At 47.7% G+C, this 16062-nt stretch overlaps 1 pseudogene across 1 annotated transcript; it reads left to right on the plus strand.

The window, feature by feature from the left end:
• Positions 1 to 713: 713 nt before the first annotated feature.
• Positions 714 to 10550, plus strand: LOC149359335 (aurora kinase A-like; annotated as a pseudogene). Its single transcript, XR_016288192.1, has 5 exons — positions 714 to 793; positions 2461 to 2598; positions 5716 to 5864; positions 9607 to 9838; positions 10446 to 10550. The product of XR_016288192.1 is annotated as an aurora kinase A-like (transcript).
• Positions 10551 to 16062: the final 5512 nt, after the last annotated feature.

The following is a 16062-nucleotide window of genomic DNA, read 5'->3' on the forward strand; positions in this document are numbered from 1 at the left end:
ATTGCATATCACCTCAGTTTTAAACGCCTTTCGGGAAGGACCACTGCATTCAACTCATCAGCCCTGCCCCATGCAATCATTTATTGGAATAGTCTTCCTGAAAACATTGTTCACATCTCAGATTACGTTATTTTCAAAGAAAAAATAAGCAGCATTTTGTTCTGAAGTGTTTTTCTGAAGTGTGTTCTGTAGTGGGTTTTTCAATTTAGTTTTTCAATTTAGTTCTATTTTCTGGTTGTTTGCTTGTTATTGTATAACGATGTTAAAGTAACCATGTTCTACTAGCTTCTTTTTCCCACGCCAGTTATGTAACCCCCCTCACATAATACTCCAGTCGGAGCCCGTGAGGTATTTGAATAAAAATAAATAAATAAAGAAAGCCTTCAGATAGTCTTTTTTGCAAGGCATCCCTAATCACACGAGGAAATGGTGTGTAAACGTTGTGCGTGAGACAGCAGCCGTGGCCTAGCGGTTTGGGCGTCCGCCTCGTAAGGGGGAGGTGCGGAATTCAGTCCCCAGTGCCGCCAGGTATAACCATCAGTTTCCAGTTGGTACAAGCTTTCCCCGTGCCTGCTGTCGACTTCTCTAGGAAGAAATTCTTGGAAAATGGGTCAAACCCTGAGTAGATGAAAATAGCGTTTGCAACGGCGCTTTTTGGCCAAAGCTTCCCTAAAAGCTGCCTACAAACTTCATCGTCAACGTCGTGCGTGCAGATGCTGTTCAAGTCTGAGCTGCAGCGCTGTAACATGGAGCGTCAGTTGCGAAGGGAAATCGAGATCCAGTCCCACCTAAGGTGAGCTTGCTTGCTTTGAGATCTGCATTGTCACGAGTACACCTTGTAGCACACTGCGTTGTGCTACATTCTCGCTTGAAGGTTATCCCGCTCTGTTTGCTGTTTTTTTTTGTGTAGATGTAGTTATGGCCTGCGCGCTCTCTTTAACTGCAGTTCTTTATTCGTCTTCGACTTTTTTTAATGCGAGAGCATTATAGGGCTCTGTCGCGTCAGAAAAAAGTGTCCGCAATTTCGTCCGCATGATTACGTCATTCTCTTAAGATAAAGTTGTGAAAGTGTGATTGTGACACATTGTGTGGGATAAAATGTTGCCGTGGGAAAATTTGAATGATGAGGTGTAATTAGCTTATTAATTAAACGTGAAAGAACGCAAAAAATACCTTGACGTGAGAACAGCCATGGACGTCGATATAGCACACGGACGTGAGAACAGCCACGGACGTCGATATAGTATGTGGAGTTTTTGCGTTCACATCGCTCCAATGTGAGTCGCCGCAGTGAGCTCAAGGTTTCTTTTTTATTCTGCAATTATATCACTTGTTTGCTACGCCAGGCTGTTGGGAAGCTGGTGGATATTCTCCTGACACTGTCTTATGAGCCCCCCCCCCCCCCCCCCCCCTTTTTTGTTTCTCATTGGAAGTGCATACGTTCCACTATAACGTCGAAATGCAGCCAGCCAGGAAGTGAAAAATTGATAACTGCACGCAAGTAAAGTCAACACGCTCTAAAGGGAAATTCGTTTAACAGCCCAGCTTCAGCACACGGCTTCTTTTGAGAACGCTTCATACAGTTTGTTGGCGTTCGAAATACTAATGCCACTGTTATGTTGGTTTTTCAGCCTCCTTTGTGGAAGAACAATTCATGCCTTCTGACAGGAATCCCACAAGGTTTTTTTTTACGGGATATTTGACGCGGTTATTTTGTCATGATCGATGTGGCAAAGTGAAAAGTGTGACGTAATTCTTGGAATTTTACACAAGACAGGCTCCACCAGTAGTTTTAAAATAAATTTTGAAGCGGTGCATGATTAGAATAAGAAGAGTACCATAAATAATGCAACTTCCATGGCTGGATGTATGCCATAATCAAGTATATTTGTGTACGGAAACTGTGACGCAGCGGCGCGCTTAAAGTCGGTTAAACTAACCACGGTTTTCGCATAGCATGGTGCTGTTGTTCACATCGCAGAGTTAGGCTAATTGTTAACCTCGGTTAAGGTCATCACGCTTAACGAAAAAATGGGTTACCTCAACTGAGCCAAGTGTGCCCTTGTAGTGTGTGTGGCCACAAGTGCATTGACGGTCCTTTTTTTTTTGCGTGGAAGTAAAGGATATGCACGCATAAAACAATCTTGAAATTTCTCGAGGCCTTTTCAATGTGTAATGGTTTTAAGGCACCATCTGTTCTTCGTTTTCTGTGTCTGCTCTGTTATGAGTGTTTGTTAATAATCTTTCACTCGGACGCACTTCAACATTACTCGAAGTTGTTGAACAGTATGATAATAGTGTAAATTGTATAGGGGGTTGTTCAAACCTATGTTCAGAATTGCCTTTGCCGTGCCTTACCTTCTCTTTCAGTGCACGCTAACACAGCGTTTGCTTTGCGAGTGACCACCGATGCCAGACTGGTGCAATTGCTCAGTGGCCACTTTATGCCTCACCTCGCAGGCACCCAAACATCCTGTGCCTGTACAACTGGTTCTATGATGAGACCCGTGTCTACCTCATCCTGGAGTATGCTCCTCGGGGGAGCTCTTTCGCCGTCTTCGTGACGCAGAGCGATTTACCGACCAGCGAGCAGCCACAGTGAGTGCTGTCTCCTCCTCTTACCCGTGTCTCACCCCCCTGACTGCCATCACCACAGCTTTCAGTCATGCCACAGGTCCTCCTCTGATGCTGTGACAAAAGCGCTCTGAATCTGGGCACAAGCCAGTAGTCTGATCTCCAGGGCTGGTTACTGATGGCGGATGATTAATGATGGATGATGATTCCACGGGAAAAATTAGTTTTACGTTGAAGAACAGGTGTGGTGGAAAACATTTATGTACAGGTATACTACAGGAGGTTATGCATGAGCTGACCCAGAGGGGGCCAGCCCTTACAGATACTAGGTGGAGGTCCCTAGTTCGGGACCCCAGTGGCATCGGCCGCCGCCCGGGCTCGCGCGACCAAGGCTCGTTGGGCCTGCAGGTCAGAGCAGTCGAGCAGGGTCGCCTCCCAGTTCTCCCGGGTTGGGTTGGAGTGAGGGGGGATAACAGGGTTGAAGAGGCAGGCCCACACCATGTGGTAGATGTCCGAAAACTTCTCCGCACAGTGCGTACAGCTGCCCGAGAAAGAAGGGTCGAAGTGTTTGAGAGCTGCCGGGCACAGCAAAGTATTAGTATAGAGGCGAAGCAGAAGCCGCTCCTCCGCCTTTGAGAGACCTTTACACGGGCGGGGATAAAGACCATGGCCAGATTGATAGAGTAAAACGATGTCTTTGAAGGTGTAAGCTGGAATAAATTCGAGTTCCTGATCGTCAGGATCGGAGGGGAATGTCCGGTGAGAGAGCGCGCGGGCGGCGGCGTCAGCTGCCTCATTTCCCTCAAGGCCCATGTGAACAGGAGGCCAAACGATACGCCGGTGAGCGGGGTCCCCGATATAGACGCTGTTTTGGAGAATGCGGTAGGCTAGATACGGTACCCAGCCCTGCTCGAAGTTCCGACATGCCCCTCGAGAGTCGGAAATAATTGTTTTTGAATTGGAATCAGATGCAGGAATCAGATGCAGCCAACGCAATGTGAAGGAAGGGGTACTGAAGAATGAAAATGAAAACTGATTTTTGATTAAAGGAAATGACGCTGTAACTGTTTCACTTATCTCGGTGGACACCCGAACAGCGCTGTAAGGGAAGGGAAAAAGGAGAGAGTGAAAGAAGAACGGAAGAGGTGCCGAATAAGTTCTATCACCTGGGGGTCTTTAACGTGCCCTGGCATCGCACAGCACACGGGCGCCTTTGTGTTTCGCCTCCATCGAAACGCGGCCCCCGCGGTCGGGATCGAACCGGGATACTCCGGCTCGGTAGACCAGCGTCTTAACCACAGAGCTACCGCGGCGGGTTGAGTGTTGAACAATGTAGTTTGTTGGGAGCCACATTGTTAACGTTTATAAAAGGTTTAAAGGCAGGCTAGGACGAGCACATAAATAGGCCGACTTAAACGATGAGGATGAGAAGGAAGGCTGACGACATCTATAGCTTCACCTTTTTTGCAGCTAGTTCTTACAACCCCGATGTTCTAGAGTGGAGCTCACCTTCAGAGAAAGTAATGATTACAGGGGCATGCGGTTGGTATTTTCTCACGGCCGAACCGAATTCGAGTGGAAAAACAATTATTACTAATATTCTCTGCTGGTGTCAACGTCCTTACAAAACCGATAACCGTGCGAAACAGCCAACAGCTAACGGCGGTGTGCGCTACGGCGCTACAAATTATGGAGTTTCAATTGCAGCTGTCAAGAGACGCAGGGTTGATCTCCAAAAGGAGGACCCAGCACGAAGTTAGCGTAACTCCATTACCGTCATGTTGTACGTATATTAAAACTGCTGCCTCTGTGGCGGTCATGTTATAGTTATAAGAAAGTTACTGTTCTGCGGACGAAGAAAACGATTAAATTATCGCCGCCTCTCATTCGGGGAGAGGAATGAAAGCTATATGAGCCACGGCCTTCTAGATCGGGCATCAAGACACAGTCTGCAAAAACTGCCTATGCACTGGCGCCTTTTACAGTCTTGTTGGGCATGTATGAGCAATATGATACAGCTGTTGTATACGTTCGTCTTGAGGGATATTGACAAAAAAACAGTTGAATCTTGCCGGTACTCAACTGCGGGGCAGGCAGCTGGAGTCTAACAGAGTTAAGGACAACGCAGTGAGCTATGGAAAGAAAAATGACAGGTGTAACGTTAAGAGGCCGGAAGCGGCCAGAGTGGATGAGGGAGCAACCGCGGGTTAATGAAATCCTAGTTGAAATCAAAAGTAAGAAGTGGACTTGGTAGGGCATATAATGCGAAGGGAAGATAACCGCTAGTCCTTAAGCGTAATGGAGTGGATTCCGAGAAAAGGCAAGCGTAGCAGGAGGCGGCAGAAAGTTAGGTGGGCGGATGAGATTAAGAAGTTTATGGGGATACGGTGGCCGCAGTGGGCAAAGGACATGGTTAATTGGAGAGACTTGGGAGAGGCCTTGCCGTGCAGAGGACGCAGTCAGGCTGCTGCTGCTGCTGCTGCTGCTGATGATGATGATGAGCAATAAAAACACCGCCACACGCATTGACCACGACGCGGCACTGAAGCCTCCATCCCGCGCTGTCCGGTCACGGCAGCATGCTGTAGGGCGGCGTTTTTTCACTGCAACAGTCGTCGACCGTGGTGGTTTGTGTAGCAACTAAAACTTGCGAGTTCGGACAAAAAAATCCGTATTTTCGGCTCTTATTTCTTGCAGTGATTTGAAAAATCCCTGCAATTTGCCCTGCATTTTTGGTTTTTTTCGTTAATCATTGTCGTTTCAGTAGAGATTAGTGAAGGCCAAACAGCTGGAATTTGCCATGCGCTACTCGTTACGCTTGTATTTCAGGCAGAAACTACATGCCTGAAGAGATGCGCCCCTTCACCGTTTAAAAGTTGCGTGATAAAAGAAGCTAAGAATCCAGTTTGGAGCTTTACTGAATGATAATGCACTTCTGAATAGAAGCTCGAAGAAAGTAAACATGAATATGACTACAATAACTCCTACGTCCTACTTATACAACTCATGAGAGTACCGCTCTATACATGACTACCATATTTACTCCCGAAGTGGTCGATCCGTCGTATATTATCGATCCCTTGTACAACTGTCGATGTCGTTGCTTTTTTTTACAAAACGCGCTCACCTTCCTCCATGCAGTACACCTACCAGCTGTGCCAGGCGCTCAAGTTCTGCCACAACAACAAGGTCATCCACCGGGACATCAAGCCGGAGAACCTACTCCTTGGCGTCAACGGCGAGATCAAGATTGCCGACTTCGGCTGGTCTGTGCACGCGCCCTCTTCGAGGTGGGTACACTGGCTAGTTTTCACTTGGCATGTTCGATTGTCAGCAGACGCTGTACTCGTTGACAGTACTGTGGTGCTTTTTTCGTTATATCTGGTTAGTATGCTCTGTACAGGGTGTACCGTATTCATCTGTACGGTTTGCAAATTACCCTGCACAAACTACTGGACTATTTCGGCTCAAGCACAGACCACGAGGTAGCTTATGATAATCTGTGTTTTAAGATAAATAATTTAACATCGGAACTTACCTGGATTGACTGGAATCTGCGAAAAACTGCAGTCGTCTGCGTAGAGAATTTTCGTCGATGTGAGTGGAGTAGCCGATTTGAGAGGCTGAACCATCTGGGGTACTGTGAGACCTGCCCCAGCTCCAAGCAGGGTCATTGGTTTTCTCGCAGTTCCCTAGATGGCGCAGCCTTTCAAATTGGCTACTCCGCTCGACACGACGAAAATTCTCTGCGCAGACGACTTCAGTTCTTCACCGACTCCTGTCAATACAGGTAATTTCCGGTGTTAAATTATTTATTGCAAAACGCAGACTATCACGAGCTGTCCTGTGGTCTGTGCCTGAGGCCATGTAAGCCAGTAGCTTGAGCACGAGAAATTTTTACAACCCTGACTGATAAAAAAGTTCAGGGGGCACTTTGTCTCTCTAAAGGGCTGCGAGGCGAAAGCGTTTCTTGGCGCACTATTTCTTATTTTTAACTTATTTTTATAATTTTGTTACTTCTTTTATTTTTGTTTCTTTTCTTATTCTTTTATTCCTTTTATTTTGTTTATGAAACCTTTGCATTCACTACATGCGCTTTTATTCATGCTCAAACTCTAAGCCTTCATGGCGTAGTGGTAGCGTCTCCACTTCAAATGCCACAGGCCCTGGTTCGATTCCCAGCCTCGACACAGTTTTTTTTCAAGTAGTGACGCCGAAACGCGGACACGCTAAAATTCCTCGGTCACGACAGCATGAGGCATTAAAGGCTTTCGACTTAATACGGAACACCCTGTATAAAGCTGCTTTGTATGATCAAACTACCGAAACAGACGTTTAGCGCAAAAATAGAAAGTTATACTGTTTTCACAGAAAACAAATAAGAAAGATTGGTCGGCGGGCTGCGCTTGGGCAGCACTTAACTCGATACAGTGGAAGGGCACGAAGTTCTTGGGGTGGCATCCCAACCGTATGAGTGAGGATGCGCATATTCAATAACTGTTCAAAAACTCTCTTTCGCTGTTGGTTTAGTACATCGACGTTTAGACATTTTTCCAAACAACATCAAACTTCGTCATTCACTCCCTGTTTCGGTCCCACATAACTATTTCACATTAATTTGGGCCATGACTGCAAAAAAAAAATCAGTATTACATAGGCTCAAAAAAAAAAAGCCGTCCGCTCTGTTGCTAATGGCCTATACTGCCACTACAACATGAGCTGTTCGCTGAATTTAAGATATTTCCGCCGCGGTGGCTCAGTGGTTAAGGCGCTGAGATGCTGATCCGAAAGACGCGGGTTCGATCCCGGCCGCGGCGGTTGGATTTCGATGGAGCCGAAATTCTAGCCGCCCATGTACTATGTGCGATGTCAGTGCACGTTGCAGAACCCCACGTGGTCGAAATTTTTGTAGCTCTTCACTACGGCGCCCCTCATGGACTGAGTCGTTTTGCGACGTTAAACCCCCATAAGCCATAAACCATGCAGCAAATTTACAATTGCTGTCTACTATACCTGCTGCCCTTTTCAAGCGCATGCTAGCAAGACTTCCTGAAGAAATTGTGTACTATTACATTGCAAACTCGCGCATATCGAACAAGGTCATCTGAGTAATGGTTTGTGGCGCGGCCGAGCTCAAATTATCTTCTGCAACATTAACGTACAATCTATCATTTCTTCTAAATGAGCTGAAAACGAAACTAGCAGAGCATTGCATGGCATATTTGTTACTTGACAGTTTTCTTAGTACTTTGCATTGTTTTTGTCGCGGAAAATCTGTTAATGATTATGTGAAGTGTCTGCCTTTTCACCTGGATCGCCGTTTACGTTACTATACATATAGAATGCCGGTTGTTTGCAGAGCAGTTGTATCATTATGTACAGTCGCGGGTAAAAAAGATTAGCACACGAGACGGAACACCAGAGCGCCGGACTGACAACGCGTGGCGCTGCGGGCGGCGAAGAGGCTGATAACGAGAGTGCCGGGCTGTTTCCATTCTACAGTATTAGGGGGGTTCAGTGGGTGTGCCACGGACCAGAAAAATTACTGGCTAAAAGCAGCGCTATCAGCTATTGTTCCCGCGAGTTCTTTTCGACAAACCATTGCGGACATAAAAAAACAGTAATAGAAAGAAGCCATCTTAGCTTGATAACCGAGCCAAAATAAATGTCGCATGCACAGTCACGTAGGGTCGGCACTTCAACGCTCGGGCGGTGCGCGCTTGATAAAGCTTACTTCCTGCCGTCCCCCCCCCCCCCCCCCCCCCCCCCCCCCCCTAGGCTCCAAAACATGGAAACGGCCCGATAAGCTGGTCTGCGTACCGCAGCGCCGCGTGGTGAGATATACGAATTCTGATCGCCAGTGATCTGTGCTAATATTTTTTGCTCGCGACTGTACTTTATTTTGTGTTGCTTTTGTCACATCATTATGTTGATCAGCAAAGCGCATGTATAATATTGAAATTTTTTTCTCGCATTTGAACCATTGTACTGTTTATGTAAAGTCCCTGCTGCCAAAATAGCTCCCTGGCCGAGTCAAGCTGTGTTCACGTCCTTCTGCCAGGGAAGCCATCAATATTGCACTATTGTTGCGAATGAACTTGATTTGATTCGAAATCACTGAAAGTTTGGTGAAAAAAGTTTTTGGCAAATGTAAATTGTCCTGTTATAGGAGTTGAGCAGACAAGGGAAGGGAAAAATGGGGCTCGTTATGAAAAACATGACGGAAGGCAAGTCACTAAAACCAAGAACGACAGGGGATGATTTGTTAACTTGTGGTGTTCGTCCATTTGAGATAATTAGGGTAATTATTCTCAAAATAATTGATTAGAAAGCAGAAGAAAAATACCACGCACCACTAGTGAGATCCGAGTCCACGACCTTAGAATTTCGCGCCCGGTACTCTACCGACTAAGCGAAGGCGACGACTTTCAAGTCTTCTGCCTTCTGCTTTCGGGGTATTTATGTGTAATGTAACCCAACCTTGAGAGTGTTCACCAGCGCCACCCTCGTCCATAGCGGCAGACGTAGTACGTCCTGTAGTACCGGGAGTGCCACGTAGTACCGTGATCGAACGGTGAGGGTGGAAGCTGTGTGAGAACCCTCTTATGATACCTATGGTATCAAGACTGTCAAAGTCGAGGCCTTCGTTAGCTACTGAGCAGACAAGGGAGGACAAAAGAGGGATCGTTATGACATTAATGACGGAAGCCGACAGTCACTGAAACCAAGGATCATAGGCGATGTTTTCAGTATAGAGTGTCATCATAAAATAACTGCTTCTACTAAGTGCAGTTTCGCCCTTCGGTTAGCCTCAGTGCAACTATTTCACAGCTTAGACACACCTGCTATCGCGTCGTGACTCACGATGCGGAAACAAGAAACCAAACGTGGCTTGAACTGTATGCCTTCGAGCGGTGGTCAGTGACTACAAAGAAAGCTGCGAAACCTCTTCAGAGCAGCGGTTGATTGCCTCTTAGTGGAAGCTGCAAATATACTATGTACGCATGTTGAATCTTGCAATGTTCCCTGCAGGAGACGTACAATGTGCGGCACTGTGGAGTACCTGCCGCCGGAAATGGTGATGCACCTCGAATACGACGAGAAGGTGGACCACTGGTGTCTGGGCATCCTCATCTACGAGATGCTGGTGGGCATCACGCCCTTTGCGTCGGATTCGTATCACAAGACCCGTGAGCTCATAATAGCGGCCAAGCTTGAGTTCCCGCACCATGTCGGTGCCGATGCTCGTGACATCATCGGCAAGGTTAGCAGCACGCATTGCGCGAAATAGTGTACCGTTGGTGGCTACAGGTTGCATCCATGTCTGTTAGTGAAACATACGTGCTGCGTTTGTTGTGCTTGTCAGCACTGCAGGTATACACGGCCGCCATAGCCCAGTTCTGTTGTCTTGATATTTGCCGCACCTTTGGTCTAGCAACGTTGGCATATTGCACTGAAAGAGACCTGTGCCTATACGGTTTTGTTCTTTAGAAGCAGCGAACCTGGAAACTGGTTTTGTTCGTCTTAAATGTGCTTATTTTATAGAAACATTTTCAGTTTTTCATTGACAAAGTTCGATAAACTTATAGGTAGGTAAGTTAAGGTAATGTAGGGTAGGTAGGCAGTGTAGGGTATAGTAGGGTTGGTAAGGTATATAGGTTAACAGGTTAGGGTGCGGTAGTGTAACCAGGTTAATGAGGGTAAGTAGGATAGTTAAGGGGTGGTAAGGGTGGGTAATATACGTGAGGGCATTTAGATTAGGGTACGGTACGTAACGGTTGGTAAGGGAAAGTATGTGTGCTAAGTAGGGAGATGGACATGCTGTTTTGTTTTAAATATGCGAAAGACTGCAACATATCTTATTTTCGCAGCTGGTCCGGATACGTGCAGCGGAGCGCATTTCTTTGGATGAAGTGCTGGCCCACCCTTGGGTGACGAAGAATGCCGACACCACAGTGGTGTCCAATACTTTCTGAAAAGAATCTTGCTGGCATCGCTCATTGCGTTCACTGGGCACGCTTATTTTGTCGTGCACATTTGAAGAGGCGTCTCAAATTCCTCGTATCGGTTTAGGTGTTTGGGTTTCGTGTTTTTTTTTTTGCGCGTTCATATTGTCAGTACATTTTGTACAGCATTTATAGGGCATATATTCTTCAAATTATTACTGAATTTCGTGCAGCACGTTTTTAGAATACTTGTTATTTTTATTCACTAAGCTACGAGCATTCATTTGCATCGTTTACCGTGAAGCCTGGATACATTGGGGTCTGAGAATGCTAGTTATATTTTAAGTTCTATGCTTCAACTATTTTATCTTATCACACCCCGCGAACTAAAAATTAAACTGCATATCCTTAAAGGGACTCAGGAGGAATTGAAGTTGTATCGATAGGATACCAAGTCCTAACCACAAAAAGATCACTTACTGCAATTAAAGGTCTTGTAAGGTAGAAAAGAGCCAAGACTCTAATACAGGTATCGCTGTCACAGGCCAATCTCGCAGGCACAAGCGAGATGACGAAATAGCTGAAAAGAAGGAATGGATCTCTGAGGCTGACCAGCGTGCACGGAGGTTACGCGTTTGTGTATCGGATTTTCAGTCGGTGACGCACGCATGCGCACTAACCACCGGCCAAGCTCTGGGGAGCACACCATAGAGTAATATAGAAGTAAAGAGCGGACACTCCCGTAGGCCCCAGCGGCCGACTTTTGTGCACAGCGCACCTAGCGGACCCGGGGAAACGCACTGGCCTCAGAGATGATAGGTTAAACAGGAATCTTGGAGGCTCAACTTTCATTGCGTCTTATGCGTTCTCCACTCTCGCGGAGGAGGCGGTGTCACATTGCCCAGCTGAGCAGCCGGCCACCAGCGTGACGATTACGGAGCACGCAACGATTCGACGCTCGTCAAAAGCGTTTGGCTTTGATCGCTTGCCTGGACGCCGCGGCGAACACGTCACCCACAAGCCGCAAGGGCGTTATGCCGCGCATCGCGTGCGCTTGGCAAGCGGCAGTGAACCTACTACGTGCATTCTGTCAGGGTGACAATGAGCGCATCAGTCACTCCCCCCCTTTCCTCCATGGTCACTCCGCAGAAGGAAGCCAAGACATGCCAAGACCATACTCTTTTTCTTTTTTTTTTATTTGCACGTTCAGTGCCATCTGGCGGAAACGGGGAAGCGCCGAACTCGGCCGCGAAAGGGCCCGAGTGTCCGCTCTTTACTTTTATATTACTCTATGAGCACACCGCTATCTAATGTGCGATAACCCACTCTCCCTCTTACGCACCGAGTGGGCTATAAAAACTCGCTGAATAAAGCCGTTCGTTCACTGTTCTATGGCTGCGTCCACGCTTCACTTCGGCCAGTCGTGAAACGATGCATGGTGTGAGAAGTGGGATGATCCTCAGGCCTGCTGTTCGCGGATTCCACTCGTAATGCTCACCCGCCGACGGACGACCCGCAGAAGCTTTGCAGACATGGGAAGAATCAAGCCTCCAGCACCACTGATCCTGTCCGGGCACGCCGGAGGAGGCTGGAAGCTGCTCCACCAAAGGTTTGAACTCTTCTTAGAGGCAACGTCACCTGAAAAACCAAGGACTGAAGCGGCGAAAATGGCGCTCTTGCTCGGCGTAGCAGACGAAGTTACGATGGAGATTTACAATTTCTCGTTCTTGGGAGACAGAAGGCGAACAGGACTGCAAAGTGGTTGTCGCAAAGTTCCAGGAATACCTCGCCGAGCAGGAAAACTAAGTGCACAAAAGGTATGTGTTTTGTGCACGCGTGCAGCAGGCGGCAGAACCTTTCGAACAATTATGCGAGAAAGAAACAGGCGAGGTTCTGCACTTTCGGGGCCCTAACTGACATGGTTCGGAACCAGGTGGTTTTCGGCACGAACTCGCCCAAGCTACGAGAGAAAATTCTTAGAGAAATGTATTTATCGCTCGAAAGAGCTGCGACTTTACTCAAAGCAGCTGAAACCGCCGCTCGCCAAAATGAGATATGGTCCAAGACAAAGGAAGAGACCGAAGTCAACGCAGTAACTTCAAGAAACGAGTATCAGCCTGCAACGTGCACGCGTTGCGGCCGGACGCATCCGCCAAGGCGCTGCCCGGCATACGGAAAAACTTGTCGTTCGTGCAATAGGTCAAACCATTTTGCCTCGTGTTGCAGAGGGACAACTAATGTTAATGAGGTACAGCAAGACGGTGACGACGACATAAGTTTAGATGTGGCGGTCGATAGCATTCCGAATGGCCGCGACTAGCTTGTGGAAGCCACTATTGGAGGAAAGAACGTCACCTTCAACGTTGACACCGGATTCCAAGTGAACCTAGTCCCGTTATCAGCCTATCGAAAGTTAAATCTCGCTGCGCTTCGGTCAAACGGAGCAGCCCTGCGCTCGTACAACGGTGGCATTATCAAGCACTGCGGAACCTTTTCGACGCTTGTCATTGGCAATCGCAAGGATAGTGCTGAGTTCTTCGTGGTAAAACAAAAAACAAAACACCAGGCTATTCTTGGATTTGAGGCCAGCGAGCGTTTTGGTCTAGTTCAGCGAAATATCGACGCTGTAGCCACAACCGCTTCTGAGGAAACTGCCCGGCAGTTCCCGCACTTGTTTCATGGAACTGGACGCCTCCGGCGGGAATGCAGGGTTGTGCTTCGCGAAGATGCTACGCCCATCGTCTAGACGGCTCTAAGAGTGCCCTGTCTCTTCAGCAGCCACTGCGTGCCGAGCTGGACCGAATGGAACGAGAGGGCATCATTCTCAAAATGAGCGACCCGACGGACTGGGTAAGTCCACTCGTCATTGTGCTTGAAAAAGACGGCAAGCTAAGAGTATGCTTTGATCCGAGAAAAAGTAATGGCAGTCTGAAACGCGAACACTACCAGATGCCAAGGCGAGAGGATATTGAGGCAGAGCTCACAGGCGCAAAATTTTTCTCGCGTTCGGACGCCAGTGCCAGTTTTCATCAAGTTGCCCTGGATAAGACTTGATCCAAAATATGCATTCTCCCCACCTTTGGGAGTTACTGGTTTTTGCGGCTCCCTTTCGGCATTGCCTCAGCCAGTGAAGTGTTTCTGAAAGCACTAAAGGAGGTATGTGACGGTCTTCCTGGGGTTCGCGTGTATGTTGACAATGTGTTGATTTGGGGCGAAACCAGAGAAGAACATGACAAGCGCCTACGAAGTGCAGTAAAAGCAGCTGAATCCGAAAGGCTTACCTTTAAAGCTGCAAAGTGAAAGTTTGATGAACAAAATATCTCATTCCTGGGTGACAATTTCCAGCAAAGGCATTGCGCCGGATACAGGATTAATTTTCAGCATTCTCGAGATGCCAAGGCCAACAGACAAGCAAGCAGTACAGAGACTGCTGGGGACAACTATTTTAGCAAATATGCGCCAAGCTTGGCACATCCTACTTCATTGATAAGGTCCTTTCTCAAGCAAGACGTGCGGTTCGAGTGGACTGCCAATCAACCATGAAACAGAATGGCGAGGAATTTGTGGGGCGCTGAGCGCAGCTCCGCTGTTGGTAATTTTTGACCCAAACCTGGACGTAAAAGTTACATCAGATGCCTCGCAATATGGCATTGGGTCGACTTTGCTGCAAAGGCGTGATGACAAATGGAAACCAGTTTTATACGCATCAAAATCGTTAGCTGAGAGAACAGCGCTATTCCCAAATTTAAAAAGAAGCTCTGGCGCTTGTTTTCGGCTGTGAACGATTTCATCATTCCGTTTACGGGAGCCCCGTGATTATACAGAGTGGCCACCGGCCCCTTATCAACATAGCAAAGAAGGCGATTGCTGATATGCCACCACGAGTGCAGCACTTCTTTCTGCGGTTTTAAAAGTATGATTACACAATCGTATTTCGTCCTGGCAGACATGCTATCAAGATCACCCCCTCCTGGAGACAGCACCGCCGTGGATACCACCGACGTCGAGGCCCATGCCGTCAGCGTGGTGTCAACGCTCGTCAGTGACACAACAGCCGAACACCTTGCACGTGAGACCGCATGCGACCCGTATCTCAAACTCAAAGTGGACGTCACAAAGACGTCCACTGCAATCTCACACCAGGGTTAGTCGTCCGCTTCAGTGGTGCAAGGAGAAGCGAAAAACTTCGGCTATAATGGAAAAAGAAAGGTAAAAAGGCGGATTAAGATTCAGTAAGAACAGGCAAACAAACAGGCAACTGCACATTATAATCCGCAGTGTGAGCATGCGTTTCTCCTCGGCACACCTCGGGTCTCAAATAGATTAAGCCACATAAAGCACCTTTCTGCCGAGAGTATTCTTAAGCTCCCGCGCTAAGGATAAAACATGGTTTGCAACAACTGCATTGCATGAAGCGTACCTAACAGAATTATTTAAAAGCAGCACGTGCAAATAGCCGAGTCATCGAAACAGAATATGTGCAAACATTAAATACATTGCACAACTACAGTGCAATTACTATGTGAATGCCAATCAATCCGAGGGTTACCAGCTCTGGTCGCTGCTTCCCAAGATTCCAGTAGTGAGGTGCTACTCCGCAGAGGTGTTTTGGAGCTCCAGCGCTCGTATGATCCGATCTCGTCCCAAACGGAAGAGGTGCCGTTCACGGCAAACCGCATACGCAGTACCGTTGACAGCGATCCGTTGGAACACGACAGGTAGCTGGTCGCAGCCGTCATGCAGGTTCTCCAGGGAACAAGAAGACAACTCGCTTCTTGACTGCCGCATCTCATTTGCAAAAAGACCGCCTGCCTTCTGCAGCGTCGGCGCATAAAAGGAATCCATCGAGATCATCGCACTCGGTGAATTGCATCCTCCGACGGCAGTGAGGCACACATTCTGCAACAGGGCTTGCCATTGGCGTGACGAAGGAGATAGAACGAAACCAGACGCGGAGCTGCTGACTGAGGCGTCGTAACAGTATGTGGAAACAACTAAAGAAGAGCTCCACGAACTGGGCGAATCTGACAGCCCCTTGGAATCATGACGGCTTTGCGGCAGTGCGTAGACGCCGAAGGTGTGTCTTGGAGCGTTAGGTCGCTGGTTGCTCATTCCACGGCCGCTTGATGCGAAGAGCAAGCTTTGCATCAAGCGGCCGTTCTACACAGGGTGTCGAACCGGAACCGAACCTGAACCCGAAACCGGAACCGAACCCGAATATTTGCCCGGAACTGGAACCGAACCGAACCCAAATTTTTTTCGCCATCTTGGAACTGAACCCGAACCGGAACGATTCAAAGGAACCGTTCCGAACCGGTTCGGGACTCGGTTCAGCCGCCCATTTTGTGCAACACGGCATACTTTTTTTTATTTTTTCAGAACAAATGGCATATGCCAGAGCTTAGATTTACCCAGCACACAGGTCAACAACAAAACTGAAAGAAGTCTCGTGTCTAGGAAGAAAGCTAATTGGCGTTTCTGCAATGTGATTTTGGTAATTGTAAAGAATTTAAATCAGATTTACGTGAAATGTATCCCCCTT

This window comes from Amblyomma mixtum, chromosome 2, assembly GCF_055824585.1.
Source record: "Amblyomma mixtum isolate Tamu chromosome 2, ASM5582458v1, whole genome shotgun sequence".
Taxonomy (NCBI): domain Eukaryota; kingdom Metazoa; phylum Arthropoda; class Arachnida; order Ixodida; family Ixodidae; genus Amblyomma; species Amblyomma mixtum.